The following is a 15,709-nucleotide window of genomic DNA, read 5'->3' on the forward strand; positions in this document are numbered from 1 at the left end:
CTTCAAAATGGCTATACTTTGAGGGCACATAAACAGCATGTACATATTTAACACCTCAGCCACACAGTGAAATCTGACCGGGCAATTCAATCATCTCGAGCGTGGTATGCACGACCATAGCACGGAAATCAAACTTTCTTCGGCATCGCTTCTCGGCCTTTTGGCTAAGATCAAAGTGTAGTATCTGTTCTTATCAGCTTAATATCTGATACGTACCCCAATGGGGTACTTCGATATTAAACTGATTTTTGGACCGAGATGAGGTGTCGGGGCTTGCTCCGCCCTCATCACGGGTTGCCCTGGTATTGCAGTATCTCCAGGCGTGGCCCACCCCTTGTTAAAATTTGAAAAGAGTGAAATTGACCAATTCCCCGTACAAAAAGAAATACAACCATCCCACACACACGTATAAATATTATTATGCTCTGTATTTCGTGCATTCGACAAACATCACGTACACAAAACAAAACAAAATTTGTTGACTTGAACTTTTCTTGGTGTCATATTATCCGCCTTCTATTCTACTATCCACCCCGCCCCCTCCTCCCCCGCCACACCACACCACCATCTCGCCTCCCCTCTCCTCTCCCTCTCTTTCTTTTCTGGTTTTTTTTTTTTTTTTTTTTTTTTTATAAGTCCGAATGTAGGTGAGAACATGGATAATGTTTCATGCAAAGGCTATGGAAATATATCGAGAAAGCCCCGTCATGTGACGTTTCTACAACAGTATGTGTTCGGGCCCCGTCAAGTGGATATTTATTTGTATTGTTGAAATTAGGTCATGCTTAGATTTTTTTCTGGTGATGACTGACAGACTAGAACTGTATTAGTCTGACACCCTGACGAGGCTTATAAATCATGGAGGTGTAATACACCTATATGTTATAAATAGAGCCCCGCGACGGCAATAATGACTTGTCTACGATTTCACCTATGGCGGAAGTGGACGTAAAACTTTAGGAAGGAACAGGCGCCAATAATGACCTGTCTACGATATCACCCATGGTGGAAGTGGACGTAAATCTCTAGGAACGATTTCACCTATGGAGGAAGTGGACGTAAAACTTTAGAAAGGAACAGACGGCAATAATGACCCGACTACGATATCACCCATGGTGGAAGTGGACGTAAAACTCTAGGAACGAACGGCAATATGACACGACAGATAACGTCTCAACGTCTTACAGTTTATTCCACAGTTTAAGTAGCTATTTATTGTAAAGCCGAGGGTGAGATAACAGGTTCCTACTAAGTTAAATAGAATATAATTTCGTAGAACGGTATGTAGGACGAACTTGGGTTAGTATCGTATCTTTTATACTGGGTACCATTCGGTGTCACTGCGGGGTGCGCTAGTTAGTAGTATGGAAGGCTCTTATGGTCATTGTAAGACAATATCTCTTACCACGTCGGACCCCATTTCACTATGTTTATAGATTTTTACTTAGTTTCAACTGCGTTATTGTATTATGATATTTTAATGATTCGAGATTAATTAAAAGCCATTCCATTATTGTAACAGAAACCTATATAAACTTGTACAGTTGTAATCATGTTCATAAAAGGAGCACTCTCGAGTTCAAAGTGTGGCTCCCTGGGGGACACGGAGGGAAAAACAACGAGATTTGAATATTTTACAACTTTATTAAATCGGCCTGACAAAATGTGGAATCCCGTAAACCAACCAACCGGCATTGGCAGGGTGCTTGGGGTGGCCTACAATATTAAATCTATTTCTCTAAATCAGAAATCATGCGAGAGGTTCAAAATGATTGATAAATATAATGAAAAGAAAGTGGTTCACAGGATGAATAACCCAAATGTTCACTGCCGATAAATGATAAAGAATGACGAGAGAGAGAAATGGGGTTTAACGTCCACTTGACACAAACTAGGTCATTTCGGGAATAACATATGGTTTATTTCAATAATTCATTGCACGTAGTGGTCTTTAGCTGTGGGAGGAAAACTTGGGCCCCGGAGAAAACTCACGAGGTTGGACAAGCAACCCCCCTCCTTGTCACGTACAAAACGGGGAATCGAAACCACGCCAGTTGACTCACTGAATCCCTTATGATACAACGCGCACGCGCTAACCATTCGGTCATCAACCCCCCGATAAAGAATGAGAAAGGTTCGTTAAATAAATGACAAAAAGATAGACAAATATACTGATACGGGATTCACAGAATGAATGACAAAAGGTTCACTGGATGAATGACAGAGAATGAGCGCGGTTCATTACATGAATGAAAAACTGAATAACTGAGGCTCAACTCACCAGTCGAATGACAAAATGATGGACGCATGACAGAGGTTCACAAGATGAATGAACTTGCTATTAACTCTGGCTTATTCTCTTATTACATCTAACGATCCCCTGCCTGTCATTCTCTTCTCATTCAACTAATAAACCTCTATCATTCTCATTCATGTATTAAACACGTGTCCTGTTGTTGTTTGTCATTCATCTATTTTGTTGTCTGTCATTCATCATTCTGTTAAGCCACATTCTCTTGTCATTCATCTAACGAACCTCTATCATTGTCATAGTATTCGTCTAGTGAACCTCTGTCATTATATTTGCTATTCTTCTAATCCACCCCCGCTATTCTCTTTGTCATTCGTCCACAAAATGGTGTTAAATAATAAAATGTCATTTAACATGCACAATTCTTGGGAGACAACATGGGCTTTAAACATTATTATGTAAATATGATTTTCATTATGTACAGGTAGTTCAGGTGTTATGGATTCTTGATACTTCATTATATTATTAATAACCAGTTTTAAACTAGATCAAAGGATGTTGCAATCTGATCATTTTGACCATCTCCTCGGAGAGTACAAGAAATGCAATTTCTTAATACAGGAAATGCAATTTCTTAATGTACTGGCCATATTATGGCCATATTATAATATTATTAGATCAGATCAGATCAGATCAGATCAGAATGCAATTTTGTATTCAATTCTAAAGAAAGGATAAAGTAATATGTTAAGAGAGGGTTATATTGAAATCACCCATTTCCCTGGGGAAAGGCTGGTTATTTTCAGGAGAATTAACACATTAATTCATTAATATAATTTTTAGTGTAGTTTTATGTTTATCTTTCTCCTGCATAACCCGTATCCTAAATTTATATATAACCACATCACGTGACTTAAGAGCTGCCCGGCATGGTGAAGCAAAGATAGTAGTAGGCCTATAATGGCTAGCGATAGAATTAGACGGCAGAATGCCGGAAAAGCAATGAAATACACGATCTCTGCAATTCTTACGGATGACACGCTTCTGATATCCAATATTTAAGACACAGTGGACATTTTGAAATTGGCACACGAATCGCTTGCCATAATGCTTTTGAGCGCCATTTGTAACGACACGACTCTATGAACGAGGCTAAACTTATACTCTTCAATAAAAGTAGGGGATATTGAAATGCAAATACCTATGCAGGTTGTGATATGATAAATAGTCATGAACACTTGACATGCTTTGAGAGTATGTTCACAGATGAAGAACTTATTGCCCAAACAGAACGACTGAGCTGCACATGCGACACGCAATAGCGCCATACACGTGGAAGGGGTTCATTGTCAAGTTTAAAACTTCAAGGAAGGGTTGATGAAAACTGTCGCTTGCTGGTTTATCCTATCCATGTTTGCTTTCCTATCGGTTCTTGTATAGGATTTACTGTTTAGCGTATCTTTGCTTTAGTGTGTTACGTTTAATTTGATCGGAAGACGTGTTCGTCGACGTCAACGTCAACCGACAACACTGGAAGAATTGGCCGTGGCACTGCAAGAGGAGTGGGTCAGATTGCCCCGAATCGTGATTGGACGGTTGATTAGGAGCATGCCACGACGAATTGCTGAATGTCTGAGGATTGGTGGAGCAATTACTCACTATTAAGACAAACAACAAAAACGTCCATTTTCACTTTTGACGGTGTATCTCTTCGCGACTGAAATGGGGCCGTCAGATAAGCCGCCCATATGAACTGTTTATGTTCCTGTGTAGGCAGTTGACCTGTTATTAACATACACTGGTTTCCTCTAATAAAAACAGCCGTGCATTTCCGCAGTTTTGTAATGTTTCTGAATATCCCCTACTTTTTTTAAGAGAATATATTAACAAAGTAGAGCCACCACATTTTCGTTTTTACACAAGGAATAAATCTAAAAATCTAAATATGCAAAGTGAAGTCATCGCCCTAATGAACATTTTTTTAACCACTACAGGATTATGTTTAACAAAGTACCTATGTGAAACACTCTTTAAAAAGTGCCATTTATTGATAATGAAATTATTGCTGTTAACTTTGGTGGACAAGCTGCCGTACTTAACTTAATTTGAATAAAAAATTTATTTCATCTGTTTTTGTTTTTTACATATTCAAACTGTCTTCCTTTCTCACACAGGCGTAGGATCCGGGGGTGGGGGTTCCATTTTTCGGGCACAAACATCAGAGAATGGTTAACATTAAGTTGTTTTTTGCTTAATATATTGTACATTTATATTGTTGTGTAATTAATTAAAAAATAAACTACCATCACAGCTTTGTGGAAAATTTGTTTTAGTTAATGATTGATTCATTCTGAAAATTCGGCTGACAAAGAAAATTTTCGGGCAAATAACCTCAGCCAGCCCCAACCACAGAGATGGAGTTTCCATATTTCTCAGTACTGGACCCTACTGGGTAAATACAATCAAAGAATTGACACCGAGCATCACCAAAGTTTACTTCTGTTGATTAACAGCCCGCAGCCGTTCGTTCGTTTCTGGGGTTTTACGTCCACTTCCACCTAAGGTGATATCGTAGACAATGCCCGCAGCCACACAGATTAAGATATTATTTTTCCATGGTAATTAAAAACTTTTCGAGGGGGTTAAAATGGGAAACAATTCACAATTGATCTATTGTATATAATAATTCATAATTGAACTTTTATTCGGTATGCGTTTGCGTTAATCAAATATTACGCACTCAAGTAAATTTTGAAGCCGTACATTTATATTGATATAATTTAATCAGCTAAATATTCTGTCAAAGCTGAAGTTTTAATTTGACAGTAAAATAGCTCACTTATCAACATAATGTTGGAATTGGAAATGTGATTTGCTTGACGTTTAAATTTCTAAATATTGGCCCAATCAAATAATTAATTTTATCAAAAATAGTGTGTAAAGTGTAAAAACATAATTATGTGCACAGCGCTTATTTGAACATCAGATCAGCGCAACTTTTCATCTTACAGTATACGCGTGCTCGCGTCGCTCCCTTTTCCCAGATAACAGCACGACGTTGTAAACTAGCAGTAAGCAATCGCCATCAAGTTAACGCCCTATCTTCTCTGCTAATAAACCACCATTTCGTAACGAGAAAGTGTCACGACTATTGTATTACGTCACAATTAGTTAAAGAACACATTGATCTTTAGCAGAATCAAAATGTCAACAGATGAATACTGTGGGCAACGGCATTGTGAATGTACTACAGGGGATGTTGGAAGTATTATTTATGAAAGTCTTGCGTTACTTGATGGTGGACAGGGTAATTTCATTTCTGAGACACAAACATGTGGGGTGCAATATGAGATAATACCAAATTATGATGATGACAAAACCAATTGTTCAGATAATGATATACTTGATAATTACGATATCCAGTTGATACCCTGCGTCGTGGTAGATGACATTGTTATACCTCTATCTGCTTTGGACTTGGTGTGTCTTCTCGATGAAGAAGCAAACAACGGACCCATTCCAAACAATTCTAGTTCTAACGTAGAATTCAATATACGAGAGTATGATATATACTCTCAGAATGGCGTTTGGAGTAGAAATACACACAATAATTTGGATGAAATTTTGGCAAGTGTAAATTCTTGCATAAATATTGACGATGTGTATAGTTTGTGTATGATTCCATGTTTAATAACATCCGATGGTAAGCTACCATTATCAACCACAGATCTACTACAGATGGTTGGTGACAACTTCGATGCCAGTGACAACACTGACATCGGGGATACCAATTCCTTGCCAACATATACGACTTTATCCGTTTCAAATGGTAAAATAGATTCCTTTAAACACACCCACCTTCAGGAAAACGTTTTAGCATCAAATTACCATGAAACAAACATAGAATGTGCTGATGATTCTATGCAAAATGGTGATCAGATTAAAGAGGTTGATGAACCAATCTCAAAGACGTATCTTTCATGCTCTAAAATAATTAGAGAAAAACACGAACCCCCAAAAAACTATACTGAGCATCGTTCAAAGAATGTGAATTTATCTAAAACTTCTGTCCAATACAAACCTAGAACGGGTCTAGTCTGTTCACTCCCGTTACTACAAGCCGATCAAAATAACAAAAAAGCGACCACTACAGTCACCGATTCCTGTAAATATCTAGGAAGAAATGGCCTTTATTATCTCTATGGTGATGTGCCACATGGTGTAATCGACAGAATGTATACCTTATCCGATATGAAGGAGTTTCAAGAAGTTAATTCGGTAACCACCAGAAAAAGAAAACAGCTAATCCGGAAAAATTTATACCCATATTCCACAAAACTTTTGAGAATTTGTACTGAAGTTGCTAATTTGGACGAAAGGTGGCACGTTTACACAAAGAAATAAAGTCGTTAAAGTTTTTGTTTTGTAACATACTCCAGCCTCCTGTTGAATATCACAAAACGTGTGGCTCCATCTTTTGGCAGGGGCTATAAAAGATAACGGAACTGGCGGAGTTAACATGGCAAGGCCATAATCAATTCTCAAAGCCATCGGATATACTCGAGATTTTAACTAGATTTGAACGGTTCGGCCATTTAATGATATAATTTAAAAATAGTGAAGTGAGGCTAAGCCTCGAATATATCAGTACCGTGGTTACGATAACACACAATCAATACACACATTTTGTCAAAACAATAAACAGTGACAACTTGGCTCAGAATAAAGTAATTTGAATGAAACTTTCGGTATATTCATTTTGCATTATCTATTTTTGAACTAATATAACAAGAACGACCGGCTCTTTATCTAAATCTTACATAATTTATCATTTAAAGATATTTTCCCAGAAAAGTATTTATCGGGTGGTTATTTCCAATAAAAGTATGTCAAATTTGGTATAAATGGAAAGTATAGACACCCAATATTACTAGAAAATACTGGGATTACCAGATTACCAGGAAAACTCCCATGGGGCAAGCACTGGGCAAAATTGTCAGGGTATCACTAACTGGCAACCTGGTTGTTATCTGCCAGCTTATTGCGTGCCAACTTAAGTGAGGGAGCGGTTGTTATTTCTTGATCAAATGGTCAGGCGGTTTGGGGAACATTGAGGGGTGTCAACGTACAAAAGACTGTAAATAAGAAGTTGACAGAAATAATTAAGAATTTACTTAGGCCTCAATATGTATGGTAATGTACAGTAAGTAATGATAAATACATTCTAAAAAGTGGACCCTCCCACAGTGAAGCTAAGTTGACAGACATTGCATCTAACAACAGCTTACTTATAGCTATAAGTATCCCCGGCGCATAAAAAGCTTTGAGAGGGAATTGAAGCAAATTTTTGATAGATTGGTTACTTTGAATATGTTTTTAGTCAAAATATAGGCCTATCATCATATCACAAAGTTTGTACGCAGGAATGTATCTTTAAGAAATATTAAACTCTGTATCCACTAAACATTATAGACATATTATATGACATTTAGTTAATAATAGAAGACCCAATAAACTAACCTTGACAATAAACTAAAATCACACCAGATATCCTTGTATTATATAAAATTTATTCGATTTTGTTGACAGAAAATTAATAAATTAGACCATAAACTTTAAAGGATGTGTTTGGAATGTACGATTTATGGGGGGGGGGGGGTATATTCCATTATCATCTAAGCAATTGATTTTCTATTACTGACAGAAGGCAAAAGCAAACCTTCGTCGCATTGTAGGTCACTGGCTTACCATTAGAAAACACGTGTTTGATGCCAATCATTATTATTATTATGGAAAAATATGATTTCTGCTCATCTCAGCGAACTTGACGAAAATTGGGCTGGCCTTAACAAATAGATCTAGTCGGTAGTCTTGAGTATAGCCCGAGTTATAACGGGTACGGAGTCAATCCGACACTAAAGGGGGGGGGGGGGTCTTGGCTGTTGTCCCTCACCTTCACAAACAGAAATATCCACGTGTGCTCGTTAAATGTAAACCGTGAGCAATAGAAAAGGTTTAATTAAATGAAGATAACTGATGTTCATTTGGGGCCTGTATATTCTCTGGGATGAATTTATCATTTATGTCAACTCACAATGTCACCACATCCTAAACCCTTTTTGTTGATTTGTAATCCTGGCAGGCCGTACATCCAGAACGACTGAAGACATTTGTTTTCTTCATTGAAATAATAAAGACCTGAAATGAATTGAGATGTAGGCTACATCCTACTTTTTGCATCAAGCAGGATAGCGAAGACTCCTACGTTCCCCCTACTCTTCGTCGAATTTCAACACTGTCAAGTTTTTTTTTTACGCACAAGCCAACTTGCGAACACGGGACCTCGATTTTTGTCCAGTCCGAACGACTAGACGCTGTTAGTTGACAGACCCTCCGTAAAAAAACCCAACAAACTGAGGAACATTTTCTGCTAGCATCGGAATCGAACCCAGGAAATACTGCTCACTCCACATCATTGCTCACTGTGCAACCGTGGCATCTGGTGAAGACCTATTAGTAAATGCGTGAGAACCGCAATACACATAACAAAAAAAACAAAAAACCTACAGACATAGCAAGAAAATAGACAACAGATATAAAATCTTCGCCTATTCCTTTCATTATTATTTGGGTATTAGAGGGGAGGAATGGAACACATTCATTACTTCTGCATAGGATTTCGCGTATGTAACCTTGTTCACAAATGGCGCTCTGTCCTATACATAATAGCTTTTGGAGTTTGACCTGCTCCACTGCCACACCTAATTTCTAGAGACAAAAGATATCCGCCGGATATTCAAGACTACGTAGAAGCGTGTTTGTTTGATATTGCTCATGTGTTTTTGATTTCGCGAAACTAATTTCGACAATTGTATAATTATTAATAAAAATTGCAACTATGTACAGAATAACGATGTTGAAAAGATAATAAGCTTAAAGCGAAAAAACGTAATTTGGAAGATGGGTAGTAAAAGGGGGAAGTAACTCTATGCGAGTGAAAATTAAAGATGGCGGGATTCAGTGTATAAAATTTGCTTCCTGTATTATTTTTAGCTTGTAAACCATTTATTAGAAGGTAATTATACATATCATAACAATAGGGTGTGAGATGATAGTTCAATATTCTGTTTAAGTTTACAAAATATATTCTTATTGTGAAAAAAGTGGTTTTTTTTAATGTGTGAAAGGTGATAACAGTAGATCTAGTAAGTTACTTATAATCTAGCCCAGTACTTAGTAGAAGTATTTGTCGACTTAATCACTTATATTCTAGACAATTCAGTATTGTGTAAGTTTGAACTACTGTGTGAGCTTCGGAAGAAATAGTTTATTTTTTTTTTGTCCCTACACAAACTAGTTAAGAGGGTGATACACATGTAAGTCTTGGGCTCGGTGATTTTGACTAAATCCCCACAAAATATTAGGTTGATTCAGTTGATGCCAATTTTGAAATTTGGAAAACTATTTTTTTAATAGATATATATTCAAAAAATCGGCTAATTTGGTACTAAATTTGGATGATCTGTTATTCGGACATTAATTGATTTGGACAGAAGAAAATTGTGGGCTTTAGTAGGACCCAGTCTGCAGAGTATGTCCGGTGCACACACGAGTAATTTTTTTTTCAGAGATCCATGCACGCGAATTTTCTTTAGATTTGCGAAAAGAGGGAATCCGTGAGATTAGACAGACAACACTAGACCATGTTACCTATAAGCTTGTTATGGAAACCACGCCACTTAACTCTATGACATACCTTATGATCTAAAGCACATGTGTTAGATCACTTTTGACTTAACCAAGGGACAAGTTTCACGAATGTCCTATGGTATTTACACAGAATAAATCTTATATCAAATGAAACATATTTCAGCTCTCGGGTTAAAGATCACTACATTGTCAATAGCTGCAGGGGGTTTGTAACAGCATCTACAGTACATTCTCCTGGTTGAAACTTGAAAATGTTCCGTAAGGAAATGGACAACTGATCACAAACTGTTATGTTGCCCATGGCTTGGGGAAAGTGAAGTGTTTCTGAGGGATGTCCATGTTTACGGGGGGTGAGTGGCATTTTGCCATAAACACATGGTCAGCATGGTTATTATCGCAGCAACGGTACTTGACAAGACAACCGAAACCAAGTCTGGATTATCCATTTTATTATTAGAGAGTTGATTATGGCCCTGACATGCGAATAAATGTCTAAATGATAGTTTACATGTATATAAAATTTGAAGCCACCTACAATAAGCCAATTTAACTCTTATATAATGTTTCTTTAAGTATATTTACTTAATAAGTTCACAGGTCTTACCACTATAAAATGATTCAGGCCACAAGAATTTTTATTTTTTTAGTGTTTTTATTCATTTTCTTTATATTTCTCCTTCATATGATATGTAAATGACTTAATTAAATCAACCTGTCCATAATATCATATATTATGTATTGGATGTTAAATTTGTAATATACAACAACAACCAGTTTTGATTTTTATACATATTAAGATTTGTTTTCTATTTTTAATTTTTGAAATTTTAATCAATACATTGTTCACATAAGTGGCTATTTATTTATTATCGATTCATGACCCTTGAAATGGTTTGGCCATGTGTCATATCTTTTTTTCCTTGAATGACAAAGTCTATATAAATGTTCGTCAACTTTGATGAATGTGGTATTGTGAAAGTATTGTATCTTCAAATATTCTGTTTTGTTTTTATTGTAATGGATAAACGATTAGATAAATAAAATACACAATTTGGCAATATCAATAATCAATCAGACTTTGGCAGTGCAATCCCAATCAATGTACTAATGGGTGCAGTCAAAATTATAACTGAATGCACTCTTAAACAGGCATTATGTAAGAGCTAAATATGCCTATTGCAGGTCTTTCTTTCGGCCTACAAATTATTTAGGGAGAGGGGTTTTACATAGGCTAAGCCTGTTCCCAATCCCATTCAGACAACCTGAATAAAAATATTGTTTATAAAAAAAAAAATGTTATATAAATTATTAATTAGACATTTATTAACATGACTAGACCATAATCAACTCTCGTTAGCCGATGCCACTAGATGGTTCCAATTTTAAGTAGTTTAGAATGGTTCAGCCATTTAGTGATATAATTTAATAATGGAGAGACGAGGCTAAGACTCAGATGACCAGTACGATGGTTACGATCGTCGATCAATGCACAAATCTTGTCAAAATTACAACCATTTGTAATATATTCATTTTGACAACTCTTTAACATAATGCCCCTTTAATACCCCTAAATCAAAGCCCAGTCTTCGGCACTTAAATTAATGCATATTAAAACTTGTGGCATCTAATTAAGGGAATTTTTCTTTGTTAATTTTCAAGGTAAGGCAGCTTGATATGATGCTACTGTCTTCAGGTATGTTAAAGCTGTGAAAGTTTGATAATTTGAAGATTTCTCTGGTTGTATCATGTGATAGAAACTTTGGATATTTCATGATTTTCCCTTCTATATTGGATATTTTTTTTTCTGCAAAACCTCTCAAATTTCTCTGGTCCAAGTTTTATCATACAAGAAGTCAGAGTTTTTGTATTGGGTTCTCTGAAAAACAAACAATCAAATTTCTTGGTCCTTTTAGGTCCAAAGATTTCGTATTTGGCCCAGTGCAAAATATGAAAACTTGGACTTCTTGGAACTATCTGGTCTTAGTTTTCTTAGTCTGAGTTTTAGTCTTTGGCCCTGTGCAACAAACAAGAACTTGGATACAATTTCTAAGATCAAATAGAACTGAGATGTCTGAGTTTTTGACCTCAGCCTTGTATGCAGGCAAATATGAATGATTGAATGGCGTCAATCACATGTTATGTTCAAATCCTGGCATTGTTTCTTTTAATTACAGCATTAGAACCAAAGGCAACATACTGTATTTCAGCTACCGTGCCAATATTCTACAGAAATATTAATGAAAAGTTAATAAATCCACAGAAAGGGACCCTACTGAAATACTTACTATCTGGAAGGTTTGTGTTATATTGTAATTTTGAATACACACTGATAAGTACACAATTCTAATTAATAGTGTAATTCTGGTTACATTTTGATCTGGTGATATATTGCCATCAAACCAGTTCATCCATCTTATATCAACAATTTGCTTGTGGACAATAGAATCTAAAGTTACCAATTAAATTGATAATTACTGCCGTTCGTGTTTCTTGTGAGCACAATAAAGGCTACAATAATCCATAATCTTTTTGAAATTGATATGGTTTCTCAATCATTGGAATGAAGAAGTCTAGATTGATTTTCAACATTTTTCATTATTATAGATAGACTGTATATTTTGGTTGTCTGTTCAATGCAGTGTATTGTCGATGTCTCTATATGTAGCTGGCAGCCTGTCCATACATCAGAGAAAGCAGGGGACAAAATGATTTGTCTGTCTGTCTTTGGAACACAATAACTCTTCTTTTAATTAAGGTAGAACATTGTCTGTTCAAAGCAATGTATTGCCGATGTCTCTACATGTAGCTGGCAGTCTGTCCATACATCGGAGAAAGCAGGGTACAAAATGTTTTGTCTGTCTTTGGAACACAATAACTCTTCTTGTAATTGAGGTAGAACATTCTGACTTAGTATAGATGTTCATCATTTCAATGTTTGATGATCATCATTTTCAGCCGAAACAAAGCAGAGACAAGCAATTTGATTTATCAGGGCTTTTGAAAATGATAACTGATTTTAATTGAGTGAGACTTACAAAACTTGGTGTATAGTTTCATTACATCAATATCTTGACTAAGTTTGATAGTCAGCATTTTCTATTCAGGTTAAGCAGAGTGATAAGCAATTTGATCACTCAGTGTTTTATAAAAAGATAAATGTGCAATGAGAGTCATCTATTTATAGTTTTATTGTTATTTATTACATCAATTGTCTAAATTCACCAATTATAATGTATATAATAATGGTTTTGCATTTTATTTACCGTTGGCTAAAAATTCACAATGCAACAACCTTTATCATATGTGAATATCTTTCTCTATCTGGCAATCAGGCTATTAGTGAAAGTTATGTTTCTTAAGGAAACTTTATATTCTGTAATTTTGGTCTTGAAAGAACGGTTTTAGCTGTACCTGACAAAATTGATAATATCAATTAAAACACGGGAAATATCAGTAAGCAGACAAAATGACAAGCTTCAGAGGAACTGTGACAAAGTCGGAATTTGTACTCTACGATGTCTGTAACAGGTGCCTTATATTCAGGCTTGCTGTTATACAAAGCTATTGTTAATGAAAAAATTCAGGTCTTTAAAAATAGATCACAAAAATGTGAAGAAGAGACAGATTTTCCTTATCTGAAAGTTTTAGATCACAATATTCAGCTCAGATCACAACATTCAGCTGTTTGGAAATTAACACTAAAACTGTATGTAAATTTTGCCAAGGTGTAGAGAGCCTCATGATAATAAATATACATGTATATGGATAGTTATGTTCCTTAATTTCCACCATTCATCATTATAAATCTTACTACATAATCTTATCGTACATAAGTAAAACTTTGGTTACTGACATTTCTCCATCTGATTGACAGACCTGGATTATTGAGAATATTTTATGCAAAACATTGCAGACGTTAAAGCCAACCCCTGCATTGTCAATACGTGCCAATATCATATTTTGTTTTAGTTACTTAGGTTGAGGCAATTTAAGTCTTATTTTAGAGCCAGTCGGCTTACAAAATGGCTTCCCACCAAAGGTAACTTGCTTAAATGTTCAAACTAACTGCTGAGTTTATCAAAGGAGCAGTGTCAGAAGGGATATGCACATATTCTGTAAAATATATTATTGACTTTAGAAAGTTTTAAAGATCAAAGTAAGACCAGTTTTGTAAGTATTGTTTATTAAATTTTTATACGCCAACATTAAAATGTGGTCGTATATTGTCGTCAGTTCGTCCGTCGGTCGATCCGGCGTCCACAATTGCTTGTGGACGCTCTAGAGACTAAAGTTAATATCTGATTGACTTTAAATTTATACACAGTGTTTAAGGTCATGAGACAAAGAAACCTATTGGTTTTCAGCGATTTTCGATAATTACTGCCAGAGTTATGGCCCTTGATCACATCAAAAAATCTTGTGGACGCTCTAAAGGCCAAAGTTAATATCCGATTGACTTTAAATTTATACACAGTGTTTAAGGTCATGAGACGAAGAATCCTATTGATTTTCAGCGATTTCCGATAATTACAGCCAGAGTGATGGCCCTTGATCACTTTGAAAAATCTTGTGGACGCTCTAGAGGCCAAAGTGTTTAAGGTCATGAGACGAAGAATCCTATTGATTTTCAGCGATTCCCGATAATTACTGCCAGCGTTATGGCCCATGATCACTTCCAAATATCTTGTGGATGCTCTAGAGGCCTAAGTTAATATCCGATTGACTATAAATTTATACACAGTGTTTAAGGTCATAAGACGAAGAAGCCTATTGATTTTCAGCGATTTCCCATAATTACTGCCAGAGTTATGGCTCTTGATCACTTCAAGAAATCTTGTGGACGCTCGAGAAGCCAAAGTTAATATCCGATTGACCTTAAATTTATACACAGTGTTAAGAATCCTATTGATTTTCAACGATTTCCGATAATTACTGCCAAAGTTATGGCCCTTGATCACTTTGTGATGCTCAAAAGGCTAAAGTTATCATCCGATTGACTTCAGATTGATACACAGAGTTTAAGATCTTGAGAGGACAAGTGTATTGATTTTCAATGAATTTTTATGACTTGAACAGCTAAATCCATGATATTAAAAGTTTTGTATACAAAACATTAGCATGGGGCAGAACTTTATAAAAACCAAACAAATTCTAATGGTTTTCTGATAATTACTTCATGAGTTGTTGCTCTTAATCAGATTTTAGTGTATTATAAATGTTTCATTACCGAAAAAAGTAAAAATATGCGACAACTCTTGTTGGCTGCCCGGACGATTTAGCTGCTGTGGGCGAATGTTTCGTTGCCTAGCAAACTATCTTTTAAAGATTATAAAAAAAAACATTTAAAAGATTTTACATTTTATCATTGAACAGTTTTAACAAAAACCCTGGACAATTCAGAGAGTTAATGATGCATATTAAAATTAACATATTACAGTATGTACATTTATAAGGATAAAAATTGCATTTGTTTTATTTTTCTCTTTATTTCAGATGTATTAAGTTTCAAAGTATACATCGTCAGAAGGATTAAATTGTCTTATGGGGACATGTATAAAGAACTTGAGACTTGTATAGCATTTGAGATTTTGTGAGCAGTGTGGTCAATAAAAAAGATTTGAAATATTTCCCCTATAGACGTCTTTTAGGACAGTAATATTAGAAATGGCTTTGTTTAATTGTACATGTATCTAGTTACACAATGTGCTTTTTTTGGTTGAGGATACAATTCACTTTGTTGTCTAAGGG

General features: G+C 35.7%; 1 protein-coding gene and 1 non-coding gene across 3 annotated transcripts in view; both read left to right on the top strand.

Annotated features, from left to right (window-relative positions):
• Positions 1-144: 144 nt before the first annotated feature.
• Positions 145-336, top strand: LOC126819852 (U2 spliceosomal RNA). Its single transcript, XR_007679820.1, has one exon. It is a non-coding gene; the product is annotated as a U2 spliceosomal RNA (small nuclear RNA).
• An 8,885-nt stretch (positions 337-9,221) lies between these two features.
• LOC126818331 (phosphatidylinositol 3-kinase regulatory subunit gamma) overlaps positions 9,222-15,709 on the top strand; it is a 112,909-nt gene continuing 106,421 nt past the window's right edge. For both annotated transcript variants that reach the window (XM_050545670.2, XM_050545671.2), the window contains exons 1-2: positions 9,222-9,326; positions 12,136-12,256. The gene's annotated coding sequence lies outside the window, so the exon portion shown is untranslated. The remainder of the gene's footprint in view (positions 9,327-12,135; positions 12,257-15,709) is intronic.

The sequence above is a fragment of the Patella vulgata genome, chromosome 4 (genome assembly GCF_932274485.2).
Source record: "Patella vulgata chromosome 4, xgPatVulg1.2, whole genome shotgun sequence".
NCBI classification, from domain to species: Eukaryota; Metazoa; Mollusca; class Gastropoda; family Patellidae; genus Patella; species Patella vulgata.